Source organism: Pelobates fuscus, chromosome 13, assembly GCF_036172605.1.
Source record: "Pelobates fuscus isolate aPelFus1 chromosome 13, aPelFus1.pri, whole genome shotgun sequence".
Taxonomy (NCBI): Eukaryota; Metazoa; Chordata; class Amphibia; order Anura; family Pelobatidae; genus Pelobates; species Pelobates fuscus.
This window is the reverse complement of record NC_086329.1, coordinates 79,974,382-79,991,486: the sequence shown is the minus strand read 5'-3', so window position 1 is coordinate 79,991,486 and position 17,105 is coordinate 79,974,382. Positions and strand designations below refer to the sequence as shown.

The 17,105-nt window shown below is 38.5% G+C and overlaps 1 long non-coding RNA gene across 1 annotated transcript in view; it reads right to left on the bottom strand.

The window, feature by feature from the left end:
- The window catches only part of LOC134582826 (uncharacterized), an 859,230-nt gene extending 842,412 nt beyond the window's left edge, over nt 1-16,818 (bottom strand). Inside the window, exon 1 of the long non-coding RNA XR_010086275.1 lies at nt 16,764-16,818. This is a non-coding gene — a long non-coding RNA (uncharacterized LOC134582826). The remainder of the gene's footprint in view (nt 1-16,763) is intronic.
- Between the last annotated feature and the right edge of the window lie 287 nt (nt 16,819-17,105).

Below are 17,105 nucleotides of genomic sequence, written 5' to 3'. Positions count from 1 at the left end.
GTTAAGGACCAGAGCAGTTTTAACACTTTTGTGGTGTTTGTGTTTAGCTGTAATTTTCCGCTCTCTCATTTACGGTTCCCATACAAGTTATATATTGTTTTTTTCAAGACAAGAAGGGCTTTCTTTACATACCAGTATTTATATTATGTCATATATTGTATTTAAAAAAAATAATGAAATATGGTGAAAAATAAAAAAAAAAACATGTTTTTGGACTTTTACTTGAAAAATCTTTTACTTATCTACAAAAGCTAATGAAAAAAACTGCTAAATAGATTCAAAATTTTGTCCCGAGTTTAAAAACACCCAGTGTTTACATGCTTTATTGCTTTTTTTTGCAAGTTATAGGCCTATAAATACAAGTAGGAAATTGCTGTTTCAATATATATATATTTTAAATGTATCAATAGTGACATTGTTACACCGTTATCTGTCATAAATCCCCGAAACACACCTAACATGTACATATTTTTTAAAGTAGACAACCCAGGGTATTTAAAATGGGGTATGTCCAGTCTTTTTTAGTAGCCACCTAGTCACAAACACTGGCCAAAGTTAGCATTTATATTTGTTTGTGTGTTAAAAATGCAAAAACCGCTAACTTTGGCCGGTGTTTGTGACTAAGTGGCTACTAAAAAAGGCTGAACATACTCCATTTGCAATACCTTGGGTTGTCTTCTTTTGTAAATGGTATGCCATCATGGGGCTAATTCTCATTCCTTGGCTACCATACGCTGTCAAAGGCAACCTAACCAATCTGACAAATTTCAATAAAAAAAATCAAGCCTTATATTTGACCCTGTAACTTTCACAAACACTATAAAACCTCTACATGTGGGGTACTGTTATACTCAGGAGACTTCGCTGAACACAAATATTAGTGTATCAGAACAGTAAAATATATCACAGCAATAATATCCTCAGTGAAAGAGCTGTTTGTGTGTGAAAAATGCAAAAAACTTCACTTTCACTGACAATATCATCGCTGTGATATGTTTTACTGTTTTGAAACACTAATATTTGTGTTCAGCGAAGTCTCCCGAGTAAAACAGTACCCCCATGTACAGGATTTAGGGTGTCATAGAAAGTTACAGGGTTAAGCACAGTGCTAGCAAATTAAATTATCTGGACTTTTGGCCTGGGTTGGCAGGCAGGTCCCTCAAATTGCAATCATTAAAATTACTTAATTAGGTAAAAATATTACATAAATATGCACGTAGAATTTTAATATATATACATATTTATATATTTGACGTCTACGTGTATATTTATGAAATTATTAATGTAATTTTGTATGTGGACATATGTATATTTCGTATTATTTTTATTTATTTATTTATACATAGATATATATATCATTACATTCTAAGTGTATTTTGATATAAATATATATATATCAATATCAAAATACTGTTAGAATAAAATTGAATATATATATATAATTTTTTTTTAATTATTAAAAATTATTTTTATTTTTTGTTATTTATTTTTATTAACATATTATTTGTATTTTATAATAATATATATATACCATATATATAGTTATTATATATATTGTATATATTCGTGTGTAATTTAAATATAAGTGTATTTTTATATTAATATACGTATATATAAATATAAAAATACACTTAGTGTGACATTATATATATGATACATATACATATATTATATATATAGATATAATACATGTATATATATCATATATATATACACATATTATAATTTTTTTTACACTGATTGTTTTTTTTTTTAACTTTATTTCTGATTTTTCACTTGCAGGGAGACTGCCTGTCAGCACAGACAGTCCCCCTGCAGGCAGATACAAAGACCCCTATTGCGGTCATGTGATCGAGTGATCACATGGCCGTGGGGTCCTGATCTGCCGAGGGGGGACTGCCCGGGCAGACAGGCAGTCCCCCTGGACCGGGAGGAGAGCTGATCGCCGCCGTGGGACCGACGGCGATCAGGTAAGTAGCCCAAAACCGTTATGACGGTTCAGGACCGTCAGCGGTCCAAACGCACGTTTTACCGCTGACGGTCCTGAACCGTCAGCGGTCCTGAAGGGGTTAATTTGAATATCCACGACCACATCATTTCTGTACAACCTAAACTTTGAATAAAATTCCCTCCTCTCCAACTTCTATTAACTTGTTGAATGCCCATACATTTTAACAGGGATGGGTCTGAATTGTGGAACTCTTGGAAATGTAGAGACACTTGGTGTTGTTGGTACTGTCTTTTAATGTTATATGCATGTTCGCATATCCTAATGCGGAGTTGCCTAGATGTTCTGCCTATATAGTGTAACCCACAGGGGCAAGTTAGCATTGGTTGAGTTACACGTTATAAGGTCTTTTATCTTAAATTACCTTACCTTAAATTCTTTAATGCCTTGTTTCTTATTTTGAGTATTACGGCAGGCATTGCAATTCCCGCATCTAAAGAATCCCTTTAGTTGATTCTCCTTGCAGGGTTCTTTTTGTGAGCAGCGTTGGAATGTAAGCAATTTTTTGTGTAGAGTATGTGTGTACATGTATTTATATATTTGTAAGTACTGTTGCCATTGGAATGCAGTTGTTTACTAGCGTGTCGTGTTTGCATTTGAATGCAGGCATGTGCTTGTATGTAGTGTTGAATTTTAAATGCAGGTGTGCTTTTGTATGTAGTTTTGAAATGATGGGTGTTTGTAAATAATTTTAGCCTTTTAATTATTATTTGTATGTAATGTCTCTGTTTGATTGCAGAGTGTGTTTGTATATATTATTGGCTTTTAAATGCTGGTGTACATTTGTGTGTAGTCTTGGTGTTTGAATGAAGGGGTGTGTTTTCATATAATTTTGGGGTTTGAATGCAGGGGCGTGTTTGTATGTAATGTTTTGTTTGACTGCAGGTTTCTGTTTGCATGCTGTGTCATTATTTGATTGCTGGGATCAGGACCGTCTTTAATATTGATTGGAACCTGGGCAAGCATTTGATTTTGCCCCTTGGACCCTGCCCCCGCCACCCCCTCACTCCCTGGCATGCAATCAAGCCCTCTACCCCAACGCAGTGACAGACTAAAGTAGAAATATTGGGATTTGGAGAATCTTCCTCCCTTGGATGAATTTGATAACATGTATAAATGCTTTATGTGATCGGACACTGATGAAATCTAGAATAAATATGCATTTTTCTTCCAGCACTATTATGTATAAAAAAAGACTTCACATTCAAAACTCAAGCATAGAATACATTTGTTTTGGCTGCAACTTGATTTGATTTGGGTACCATGCAAATAAAATCTTTGTGCAATGAGATACATGTATGCAATTTGATAATTGCAAATATGTTGTTTATTCACAATACAAATCAGACAAAGAGGAAAAATAATACGTTTAGAATTTGTATTTAGCATTAAATCATAGCATACAAAACACTCAATATGTAAAAGCTATGCTGTGACTAAGATTTTGTCTCCTAAAATGTACCTTGTTAACTAGTCTTAGTGTTTGAATGAAGGGGTGTGTTTGTATGTAATTTTAGGGCCGTCTTTAATATTGATTGGACCCTGGGCAAGAATTTAGCTTGGGCCCCCTGGACCCTGCCCCCTCCATCCTCCCTCATTCCCTGGCATGCAATCAAGCCCTCCACCCAACACAGTGACATACTAAAGTAGAAATAACCATGGTCCAATCACAAGGGTGGCCAGAAGGTAGATCACTATCTCTCATGCAACTCCAACAATGCTTTGGCAGCTAGGGTTCTACCATTTTCCCATGCTTGCAAGGTTGTATTTAGCACTGAGCCATATTTGTGTGTTTGAATGTAAGCATATGGAGTATGTTTGTGTGAATGTAGGGGTATGTTTTTATGTGGTGTTTGAATCCAAGCGTGCATTTATGTGTATTGTTGTTTTTTAAATGTAGTGGGCTGTTTATATATTATTGGTGTTTAATAGCAAAATGTGTGTGTTTGTATGCAGTGTTGATATTTCAATGCAGGAGTGTGTTTGTATGTAGTGTGTTACATGCCCCCAACTGGCCCCTTTACAGTCTATAATGAATTCTGCAGCGAGGCTCATCTTCCTGTCTGCCCGTACCTCCCACTCCTCCCCTCTGTCAGTCCCTGGCTTCCCGTAAGATATAGGGCTCAAATAAAAAAAAATCCTGGTCCTTGCTTACAAATTTCTACATAATGCTGCTCCAACCTATCTATCCTCCCTAATACACAAGCATGTTCCATCTAGGCCCATACACTCTGCTGAAGACCTACATCTATCCTTTGTTCGTACTCCCACCTCTGATGCTCACCTTCAAGTCTTCTCTAGGACTGCACCTTACTGTGGAACTCCCATCCCTTCTCTGTTAGACGTTCACCTATTCTCCACTCCTTCAAAAAATCATTAAAACTCACTTCTTCAGGAAAGCATATCAACTAAACTGTTGATAGCTTAACCCAACACCCTGATACCTCTCCTGAAACTGAAGTTAAAAAAAACAAAAAAACAAGTCAGTGAATACTATTCAACCAACCTACTTTTCTACCTTTTGTGTCATTTTACCTCACTTCGTCTAGCATTTAGCCCTCAACCCCTTTGTTCTGGTGCATCCAACTCATATGGTTACAATTATGTGTTTGTTAGTCCACCCATTGTACCGTGCTGCGGAATTCGTTGGCACAATATAAATAATAATAATAATATACACCACTCACACACTGAAACACAGTGACACATATACAAACTCTTAATATAGAAAGTGTAGAAAGGTCCAGGCACTCTAAAATTCAACAAAAGGCAATTTATTTAAACCCACAGCTAAATCGCAACGTTTCAACCTACATGGTCGTTTTCAAGCTATCAATTACATACACAGAGTGCAATTTATAGGTATCCATGTTGTAATGGCCACCCCATGAATGGTGGGGTTTTCACCACCAGAGATGTTTTTTCCCCCTCGTATGAAGAGTGCTGAAACATTCCCAAGTATAAAGCCAAGCGGTACAGAAGCAGGTATAGCTTGTATAACTGGTCCCCTACAAACACGAGACGAGGCTCTATGTTGAGGGTGAAACTGGAACTGACTTTAATGGAGCCACAGCTGGCTTTTAATGCAAGTCCCCATGCATGGGGTTTCTGGTGACATATTCCAGGGGCATTCCCCACTGGACCTGAGAGGGGACAGCAACATAAGCACACATATAATTACATTATCTCTCAGGTCCAGGACATGCATAACAACAATTACCCCAAAATATACAGTTAACAATGATGTACCTCTTCAAGTCCTAAATCCCGGGATAGTCTGGATCTGAGCGCTCCACATAAGTCGAAATCACTCAGATCCCACGAACGTAGCCGAAACGCCTCCAGGGTATGGTTTAGACCGATCGCACACGAGGAGCCTGTGCAAAAGAGTTCCACGAAATAGGCTGTGCAGCCAGTCTCTTTCGGGAGTACCAAAATCCAAAATCCAGTTCACCCAGTGTTTCTTGTTCGGGAACTTGTTTTCACCGAATGCTGCTTTTCTCTGATGCATGGAGTCGACCGTAAGGGTGAGTGGAAGTCTCAGTAGTGTTTGTGTCGTTGAGTGTCCGATAATAGTCCATTCACTCAATGACCAAACCCTGCTGGATTTGTTTGATAAAACAAGATGGCCTGGTGTTCGGCCATACGAACGGCGGCCACCCAGCCAACCACTTAGAACTTCAACTGTTTGTGGTTTAGGAAGGTGTTATAGAGGTCAAGTGGGTCAACAAGTGGCACAGGACAGTTCTGGGGGGTCTAGGTGTTTGGTACTTTGTTCGGTATACAAACCAAATGAGGAAGTCTCGATGAAATGCAATATGCGCAAAAAAATCAATTCAAACGCATGTACAATTGGCAGAGCACTAATCTGTGCTTCACAAAATAGATAACATAGGGAACATCCAAAGATAACTCCACTTTTCCCCGTTCAGCAGCTGACAACCCTTATTCGAAGCAATACAGTATCAGATACAATATTAAGAGAAATAATATTAACAAAAATACAAACAAAAATTTATAAAATACTTGTGAATAAATTCTTCCCCCAACATTTACACATCTTATCCAGAGATACATTATATACATAGAAAAAATGTACAGTAGATAAGTTGGCGCAAAAAAATAAGATAAAATATAAATAGGTTTGCAGCACCCACAATATACCCAGGTAATAAGGTACAGAAACAATCACAAAACAGAAAAGTGCTGGTGCGCATACATATGTATAGAACCCCTCAAGTGTTGAGAAGTATTTACAAACAGATGATACAGTGCAAGCAAGTGTGATCCCTTATAGGGTGTCTACAAGCCCAGGTGTATATGTGTGTGTATACTTATAGCCTGTTACACTGTACAGTTGATAGCTGTAGTTAAGGAGACAAAAGTAGGGGGGAGGGAACAGAGAAAGCACTACTAGTGCAATACAATTATTAAAAATGTAAACTAAAATAAACTCTCTCTTTAAGAATGCAACTCACAAATGTAGAATGGTATGAGCCCCACTCTAAGCTATCTCGCCCAGGGAGGATCAGCCCCTTGGGTACGTGGGATCTGATAAATGCTCCTGTGACTCCAGTGTCAGGCAAAAAACATTTATTAAAAATAAAAACAACAGATAGTCAAATAGTAAAAAGCAGAGTCCAGCTGCAGCTCACCACACCATGAGGAGTTTGATAGCAGTTCAATGTAATCTCTCTCCTTCTGGGACCGGTCCTGCTGGCTGGTGTGTGTATTCAGTTCACTTCCTTGTATCCTGATCACCAGGTCACGTGACGCATTTTGTCCCGCCTCTTGGGACTTTCTCAAACGAGCAATTATGTACATAGTTATATGTACATTATATACATAGTTATAACTGTATTAAGTACAATATCCATAAAAAAACTAATAAATCCATTATTAAAAATATAACTAATAAAAATATAATATGTTAGTTATAAAGTGCAGAAAAAATAACGAACAAATATACTGTATAGAATATATTGTATCCAATAAGAATTTAATATATTATGTGAATATAGTGCAGAAAGAAGCAAAGGACCAATACCTCCTATCAAAATGGAGGTGTACTAGAAAATTATTAAGTCAAAAATGATTAATAATACTATACAATTATGAGCTAAATCTCACAATAAAGATTTCTGGAAAAAGTGCAAAAATAGTAAAAAAATAATTACAATAAAGTGCTTAAGTGCATAAAAATATTAGTGCAATCCATGTGAATCAATAAAGGATCTCTTTATTTGAAATGGATATATTGCACCACACAATTGTATATGTATTATTTACATATACCCATTGTACAGTGCTACGGAATTTGTTGGCGCTATATAAATAATAAAATAATAATAATAATAATAATAATAACATACAGAAAAAACACTAATGATATACGTCATCTTCTTAAGATAGTTGTGATGTGCTTCTGAAAAGTGTGATGGGACTGGTATTTCTAACATCCCTGTTGTTGACTTCTGTTTCGCAAATCTATCTTTAAGGACATTTTAAAATGTAAACAACATACGAGGTTGTGCATGTAACAAATTTCTATAAATGATTTCTTGCCTCTATGAAGGTGTGTCAGATATTGCGTAGGAAGGAAATACATCTATAGTGTGTGATAAAAATAATCCGTGCATAATAGCAAAAATGCAATTTAGCTAATATTCCGTAAGGTACTAAAACGAAGAAGCAAGATGTTTTTCTCAAAGTATGACACTTTCAGCTAAAAGAGCCAGACAGTGAGTAAATACATATGTGTCAATAAAAGATAAGAACACAGATAAGACAAGTATGTGTTAATTAAAAGTATGTGTTCAGCAAACACACATATATCGCTATGAGATATATAATTTAAGTTTAATTATATATATATATATATATATATATATATATATATATATATATATATATAAATAGAAACATAGTGTGATAAATCTTAAGTTAGCAACTTACATATATAGAAACTATATACATATAAAGATGTAATTAGCAATGAGATATATTAAGTAGACACCTTAAATATCTTGAAATTGCCATGAGTTGAACAGGGAAACATTGGTTTATTGGTTTGAGACCAAAGTCCACATTAAGAGAAAAGAAGAAATGTTGACCAAAGCATCTTGAAATGAATCATTCCTAAATTGTCCTCAACAAGGATTGACCCTATATGATAATAGCTGGTAATATTCCTGAAATAGACCAACAGCTCCACCTGCTGTTTAAGACATATCGAAATATATATATATATATATAAATGACGTCAACAGCCATTAAAATAATGACTTGCCCTAAAATTTCATTGGACCAGGTCAGAAGGTTAACAGATGTGGAATGACATATAACCTTATAAGATACACACACAAGAGATACACACAGAAGGTGAGACACACACAAGGAGAAAGTAGATAGGACACAAGACAAGATACAGACAAGAAGACATCTTGAAACAATCTTAAAAATAACATCCAGAACATCTATTGGTAAATATAAGACAATTATACTAATTGTAAAATTACGTAACTAAAAGCTAATATTTTCTGGGTAAAAGCTGATACGAAATCCGCCAGATTGGATTTTATGATAGCTCATGATAAAGATTGATATCTCAAACTGCAGACTGGAACATTAATCAAAATCATGAAATAAAAAAAAAATAGAATATCAAAAGTTACCCAGAGGAATATTAATAATATAACAATATAGGAACTATTTATCAGATAAGAACTGTTTTAACTAAACCTGCAAGAATTAGAGTTACTGGTAGAGTTGAGCGTACACCTGGATGATCGGGTCCGTCGGGTTCGGCCGAACTTTGAAAAAAAGTCCGGGTTCAGGCTCGAACTTGACCCCGAACTTGACCGTGAACCCGAACCCCATTGAAGTAAATGGGGACCCGAACTTTTGGCCACAAAAATCCCTCTAAAACCTCTTTTAAAGAGCTAGAGAGCTGCAAAAGCAAGTAAAATGGGGGTAATAGTAGAACAAGTGCCCTGCAAACAAATGTGGATAGGGAAATCACTTAAAATAACATAAAAATTAAAAATACAGCTGAGCCATAAAATACCACTAGATGGAATCTTTGATTTTAGCTTTGGAAGAACATAAATCAAAATCTAAAACATGGCTGTCAGGAGGATCAACAGAATTATCCATTTGAGAGAGGGTTGGAGTGCAGGGTATTCTCTTTCATTGTTCAAACTGAGCTCAACTCCTGAAAAGGCCTTCAAAAGCCTCTGCTATTGTGTACATAGTTTATACTAAGTGACCCATAGGTTGAGGAGGCGGTGATCGTGGCGGTGTAGGTGGAAGCAGCGGTGGAGGAGGAGGATGAGGTAGCCAACACTGTATTTTATGTTTTTTGTTTTTTTTATTGTGGTAGCCCACAAAATATTGGGACATACAAATAAAGTAACATTTGCGGCCTGCAGTGCATTTCTTGCAGTTCTGATGCATGGAAAAAGGTCTTCACAAGCCTCTGCTAATATGTACCTAGTTTATACTAAGTGATCCATAGGTTGAGGAGGCAGTGACCGTGGTGGTGGAGGAGGAGGATGAGGTAGCCAACACTGTATTTTAGTTTTTTTTTTTATTGTGGTAGCCCACAAAATATTGGGACCTACAACAAAAGAAACATGTGCGGCCTGCGGTGCATTTCTTCCAGTCCTGATGCATGGAGAAAAGGCCTTCACAAGCCTCTGCTAATGTGTACCTAGTTTATACTAAGTGACCCATATGTTGAGGAGGCAGAGACCGTGGCGGTGGAGGAGGAGGATGAGGTAGCCAACACTGTATTTTATTTTATTTTTCTTTTTTTTATTGTGGTATCCCACAAAACATTGGGACATACAACAAAAGAAACATTTGCGGCCTGCGGTGCATTTCTTGCAGTCCTGATGCATGGAGAAATGCTCAACTCCTGATGCATGGAGAAAAGGCCTTCACAAGCCTCTGCTAATGTGTACCTAGTTTATACTAAGTGACCCATAGGTTGAGGAGGCGGTGATGGTGACGGTGGTGGAGGATGAGGTAGCCAACACTGTATTTTAGGTGTTTTTTTTTTTTTTAATTGTGGTAGCCCACAAAATATTGGGACCTACAACAAAAGAAACATTTGCGGCCTGCGGTGCATTTCTTCCAGTCCTGATGCATAGAGAAAATGCCTTCACAAGCCTCTGCTAATATGTACCTAGTTTATACTAAGTAACCCATAGGTTGAGGAGGCAGTGACCGTATAGTGGAGGAGGAGGATGAGGTAGCCAACACTGTATTTTTTTTTTTTTTATTGTGGTAGCCCACAAAATATTGGGACCTACAACAAAAGAAACATGTGCGGCCTGCGGTGCATTTCTTCCAGTCCTGATGCATGGAGAAAAGGCCTTCACAAGCCTCTGCTAATATGTACCTAGTTTATACTAAGTGACCCATAGGTTGAGGAGGCAGTGACCGTGGTGGTGGAGATGGAGGATGAGGTAGCCAACACTGTATTTTAGTTTTTTTCTTTATTGTGGTAGCCCACAAAATTTTGGGACATACATCAAAAGAAACATTTGCGGCCTGTGGTGCATTTCCTGCAGTCCTGATGCATGGATAAATGCTCATCTCTTGATGCATGGAGAAAAGGCCTTCACAAGCCTCTGTTGTTGTGTACCTAGCTCATACTAAGTGACCCATAGGTTGAGGAGGCGGTGGCGGTGTAGGTGGAAGCAGCGGTGGAGGAGGAGGATGAGGTAGCCAACACAGTATTTTGTGTGTTTTTTTTTGTTTTGTTTTTATTGTGGTTGCCCACAAAATATTGGGACATACAACAAAATTAACATTTGCGGCCTACGGTGCATTTCTTGCAGTCCTGATGCATGGAGAAATGCTCAACTCCTGATGCATGGAGAAAAGGCCTTCACAAGCCTCTGCTAATGTGTACCTAAGTTTATACTAAGTGACCCATAGGTTGAGGAGGTGGTGACTGTGGCGGTGGAGGAGGAAGCAGCGGTGGAGGAGGAGGATGAGGTAGCCAACACTGTATTTTATGTTTGTTTTTGTTTTTTTGAATTGTGGTAGCCCACAAAATATTTGGACATACAAATAAAGTAACATTTGCGGCCTGCGGTGCATTTTTTGCAGTTCTGATGCATGGAGAAAAGGCCTTCACAAGCCTCTGCTATTGTGTACCTAGTTTATACTAAGTGACCCTTAGGTTGAGGAGGCGGTGACCGTGGCGGTGGAGGAGGAGGATGAGGTAGCCAACACTGTTTTTTATATATATATATATATATTGATTGGGGGTAGCCCCCAAAATATTGGGACATATTAAAAAAAAAGACAACTCTGTTCCGCAGAGTAGCTGTTGACATTATAGTTGCGCTGGAACTTTGTTGACTCGGGCAAATCGCACATCCCCGTGGTGGGGACTTTGCATGCGGATGTCATCCATATCAACTTTCGACGCCAGTTTCTGCCCCTACCATGGTGACCACGGGTAACGGGGGAATCAGGGTTCCATTCCGTACAGAGACCCTGAGAAATGGCTACCACATGCAAGGAAGGCAGCAAGCGCGCAAATGACCCACTCCCGACGCGGGAAGGTAGTGACGACAAATAACAATATAGGACTCTTTAGAGGCCCTGTAATTGTAATGAGTCCACTTGAAATCCTTTAACTCTGATCAATTGGAGGGCAAGTCTGGTGCAGAGCCACTGATCCGTGCGTGCTGCAGCTGAAACTCCACTATCGCCTGCTGCTGCTCGCAAAGTCTAGGTGAACGGGAAGGCAAAGTTATGCTGCAGTGCAGACAGGCAAGCAGCAGCAGGGTGACAATGCCAAAAGCGTGCACAGCCGCTAAAGTGAATGTCACCCTGACAGTGTCTGGGTTCTGGTCACCGCACTGCCCACCTCACTGTAAAACTTTGAATGGATCGTTAAATCTGGTACGAACCCGAACTTTGCAGTTCTTGTTCGCTCAAGTCTATTATGGATCCTTTGATCGCTACATGTATTACTTGGATAAAACAAGAGAATGGGGGATGGGTCTGCGCCACTGTATACAACAGATAATAATATTAAGTCCAATGGGATCTGTATCGTTGTGTCCAAAGTTCTACTTTATACGATATGCAGAAGATGTCAATGACATGGAGGATAGTCCAATTGTATAAAAAATAGAAGAATTCTTACTTACAGTTGGCAGAGCTTAACCCCCTTAAGGACCAAACTTCTAGAATAAAAGGGAATCATGACATGTCACACATGTCATGTGTCCTTAAGGGGTTAATCCAGCTCTGGTGTGAATGGCTTATAGCGGTATTATCACCGCTTGCAGGATATACGGCAAGTGTCCTCTTCTATGTAGTGGCAGGTAACCAAGTTGGAAATAAAAATGGAAACAATAATGGTGCAGTATGTTCCACACATGCGATAAAAGATATAAAATATAATAGATACACTCACATTCGGTAGAGCTTCCGCTAGCTCTAGGTTGTTAGGCGTGCAGCGGTATAATCCCCGCTTGCAGGATATAGGATGAGTGATCTTGACCCTAATATCAATAGCTTTTATATCTTGAGGCCTTTAGACTGTGGTGTATTACTTGGATAACTGGTAATTCTCGAGCTAATACATGCCGACGAGCGCTAGGGGACGGCCGCTCCGCTTTTGCACCCTGCTCCCTCTTATGCTGTGCTGGTGCCTCTGTGCGACCAGCACCTCTTCCTCCAAACTGAACACGTCACTCGCATCATGACCTTGATTCCATGTGGGGTCTAGGATCTCATCATCCTCCACATCATCTTCCACCCACTCCTCAACCCTGCCCTCCTTGCCGGTATGCACACTGCAGAAAGCCACAGCAGTTGGCACCTGTGTTTTTCCAGCATGTAAAGTCTGCAAAGTACATATGGAAATTGTTTTAGAATTTCCTCCAGGCAACAGTTTTCCCTATAAACTGACCTCTCAGTTTGACTTGTGAGGGTATTGCCCCAGAATTACAATATTGTTTAAGTACCTCTTAGCTATTGATCACTGGTTTAAAGCGGCACTGTCATGCCGAACTTACCTTTCCTCAATCTCTTCATCGTATCTCCCTCTCTCAGGATCTGTTCTTCTTTTCTTCCTGTCTTCTTTAGTTTTCTTTAAAATCATAAGACAAAGTAGGGACTCTGCCTTACGGAGGTTTTCTCCGCTTGACCAGCGGAGGAGCCAAGTGTGCTTCATTTCCGCTGGTCAGAGCAATTTTCCCATGCGTGGCGGGTGGGGGCCCTAAATAAGGATAAAGGAGGACCTACTAACCTCCCCCCGGCCCCCACCCCTGAGCGGTGGGTGGGGGCCCTAAAAAAAAATGCACCCACCTAATCAAGGTGACTAGGGGTTCCAAGCCCCTAGTCACCCCCACCCAAATAAAACTATCCCCTACCTACCCCCCTCACCCTAAAAATAGTGAGGGGGAATAAAATAACTACCCTCTAAACAAAAATTTAACTTACCATTTGACGTCTTATTGTTTCTAAAATCTTTATGTTTCAGCCCCAAAAAAGGCCAAATAAAAAGCCATCATACCCGTCGAATTTAAAATAAAATAAAAAACCAGAGCGCAAAAAAAATAAAGCCTTCCCCCGCCCTGCAATTAGGCTAAGAACACTCTGATTGGTTGGTTTAAGCCAACCAGAGTGCTCTTTGTCATTTTACAGAGCATGGGAAAATTTCAAAGAATTTTCCCACGCTGTGTAAAATGACACAGAACACTCTGATTGGGTGGCTTGAAATCCATCCAATCACAGTGCTCTGTGTCATTTTACACAGCATGGGAAAATTCCAAAGAACTTTCCCACGCTGTGTAAAATGAAACAGAGCACTTATACTCTGACAGCAGTATTTGACGCTTCTATTTGACTCTCAAATATGAAGTGCACCCCACTAATGTACTTTTAAGCACCCAAAAAATTTTAAGTTTTAAAACTGCAATGTGACAGCGATTCTATTTGACTCTGATTGGGTGGCTTGAAATCCATCCAATCACAGTGCTCTGTGTCATTTTACACAGCGTGGGAAAATTCCAAAGAACTTTCCCACACTGTGTAAAATGACACAGAGCACTGTGATTGGTTAGATTCTAAGCCCACCAATCAGAGTGCTCTTTGTCATTTTACACAGCGTGGGAAAATTCAAAAGAACTTTCCCACGCTGTGTAAAATGACACAGAGCACTGTGATTGGATGGATTTCAAGCCACCCAATCAGAGTGCTCGGTGTCATTTTATACAGCGTGGGAAAATTCTTTGGAATTTTCCCACGCTCTGTAAAATGACAAAGAGCACTCTGATTGGCTTAAACCAACCAAGGCTTTATAAGGGGTGAAACTCTGCCGTTCGGTAGAAAGACTTAATAGCCTATGGGGATTCTAGCGAACGTTGAGTTACGCACGGATGGCAAGCCTTTCTGTGACTTTTAACACATGAACAAATACCGTCCGCAAGGCCAAAATTCATGGAACTATTTTCGGCTACTTTGCCTGTGCAGTCGGTCAAAACTTTAAAGTCCTATATCTCCCGAACCACTGAACCGAATGGGCTGATTTTTTTATATGTTGGTCCCCCAGAATAGGGCCAAAACTTGGGGAAAATGTGTTTCTGTTAATTGGGTTACAAGCTTATCTGAGGAGAGGAGATGTGTGGGATGTACCTTATGTTTTATTGGTTGTTGTGTTAATTATGTGGGTTTCTCCCTTGCATGGGCAGAATCACATAAAGGGAGAATCCCTGCCATTAAAATTTAGTACTTCTTGACCCTTCAAAACGTAGCCTCGTCTCGTTCTTGGAAGGGGATTTACTGCATAACCACCTTGCTATTTTAACAGCTATGCCTGACTCTTCTCTTGGATCTCGTGGATGGGAATAAGCAACTCCACTACTGCACAGCAGCTTGCCGGGAAAAAGGACGTCTCCAACGGCTGATACCCTCTCACTACTAGGGTAGCCGTTACAGTGTTGATCTAACAATTCAGTTTGGGAGACCAGTCTTTTGACCCTCATATACTGACTTTTAGGTACATCTTTAAAGATTGAAGGAGGATGAAAGCTATTAAAATGTAGTATGGTTTTTCTATCAAGATGCTTTCTGTAGATACTTGTCTCTAATTTCCCATCAACTTTAGAAACCAAAATATCAAGGGTCCTCAGTCATAGTAAATTTGATTGTCTCAGAGCAACTGTTGAGAAAATTAAAGTACTCTTTGAGGGATTCCAAAGGGCCACACCACAATGCCAGCACATCATCAATATACTGCCACCATTTGACAACATATTTCTTGTATAGATCATTTTTATATGTTGTATTTTCTTCCAATTTAGCCACATATTTACCAATATATGTGTGAGCCACATTAAAACCCATCAAAGTTCCTTTTGTCTGAATAAAAAATGTATTTCTAAAGACAAAGTAGTTTTCGGTCATCATCAAAGTCAACAGTTGTGTTAAGAAAGACAATGAAGGGTCCTCAAAACCCAGATGTTTAAGTGCCTTACTCATAGCAGTAATACCTCCCTCATGAGTAATAGAGGTGTACAAACTATTTACATCAAAAGTAACCAAAAAAATGTTTTGTATATCATCTACTGTTCTCAATTTATCTCTTACATATGATCTAATCGCATAGAGATAAGGTCTAGTTAATTGATCCAAAAATTTTGCCAATGGGGAAAGTAGAGAATATATGCCTGCTACTATCGGTCTTCCAGGTGAATCAACAAGAGACTTATGCATTTTTGGTAATATGTACAATGCTAGTACTACAGAAGAAGCTACAGTAAGGTATTTGAATAGATCTTTATCAAATACTTTATTTTCTAATGCTTCTTTTAAAATTCCATCAATCTTATTTTTCAATCTAAATGTAGAGTCAGTTTGTACTTTCTTGCATGCATTACAATCATTCAATTGTCTTTCTATCTCCCTGATATAGTCAACCCTATCCAACACAACAATAGCTCCCCCCTTATCTGCTGGTTTAATAACCAGATTTTGATTGTTCTGGAGAGATTCAATGGCCTTCAATTGTTTTTTATAAAAATTGTCAGGGTACAATTGTCTACTTCTTAAATGTTTGTGTTGGGTAGGGTTGTCTAAATCTTTTTTTTGACCAAGTTTACAAAAGTTTCAACAGCATGATCTGTTACTGGTGGATTAAAGCAACTTTTATTTTTCAGTTTCATATATTCTTATCTCAATAACGCATCACTAGATTCTGTTACATTAATGGGGGGTCTCCCCTAAAAAATGCACAGAGCTGTTATGGGATTGATTATCTTCTAAGGAAGTTAAATAAGTACTAGAAGTAATCTTTTTCTTCTCTAAAGGTTTATCTTTGAAGTGTCTCTGATAAGGAGGACCATAAGAGTGATTGGTTGAATTCCATTTGTAGACAATTCCACTTTCATAATCAATTAGGTCACGTTGAAATTTTCCTCTTTTTCTCTCCTCAATCTGTTAATTTAAATTATCCACATTTAGATCAATTTTGCTTCTTACTGCTGTTAAATTCTCTCTTTGGAAGTTCTTTTTCAATCCAGTTTCCAGTTGTACATTCTCCTCTTTAGTTTTGTTAATAGCACTTTGTAGAAATTCCAAATTAAGTAGCATCCAATCCATGGAGCATTTATTAAAGATGTTTTCCAACCTTGTGCTATATTCAGTATTTTCTTTAACCCCTTAAGGACACGACATGTGTGACATTTTCCAACCTTGTGCTATATTCAGTATTTTCTTTAACCCCTTAAGGACACATGACATGTGTGACATGTCATGATTCCCTTTTATTCCAGAAGTTTGGTCCTTAAGGGGTTAAATAGAGTAGGTTGAGCATGCATCCGCATGCCTCTAGGAATATGTTTTGTCTTGTAATCAAAATCAACCATATGGAACTGCACTCACTCCCTATCAATCTGAATCTGGGTGCAACCAAACCAGGTCTCAGTACCAGGCAATCTATTTAAACCCACAGTCAAATTGTGATTTGGGTAAGTGATACTTAACTTTATTGATTTATTTTGTTAATGACATAGACATCTATAAATTGCATACTGTGTGTAATTGATAGCTTGAAAAAGACCAT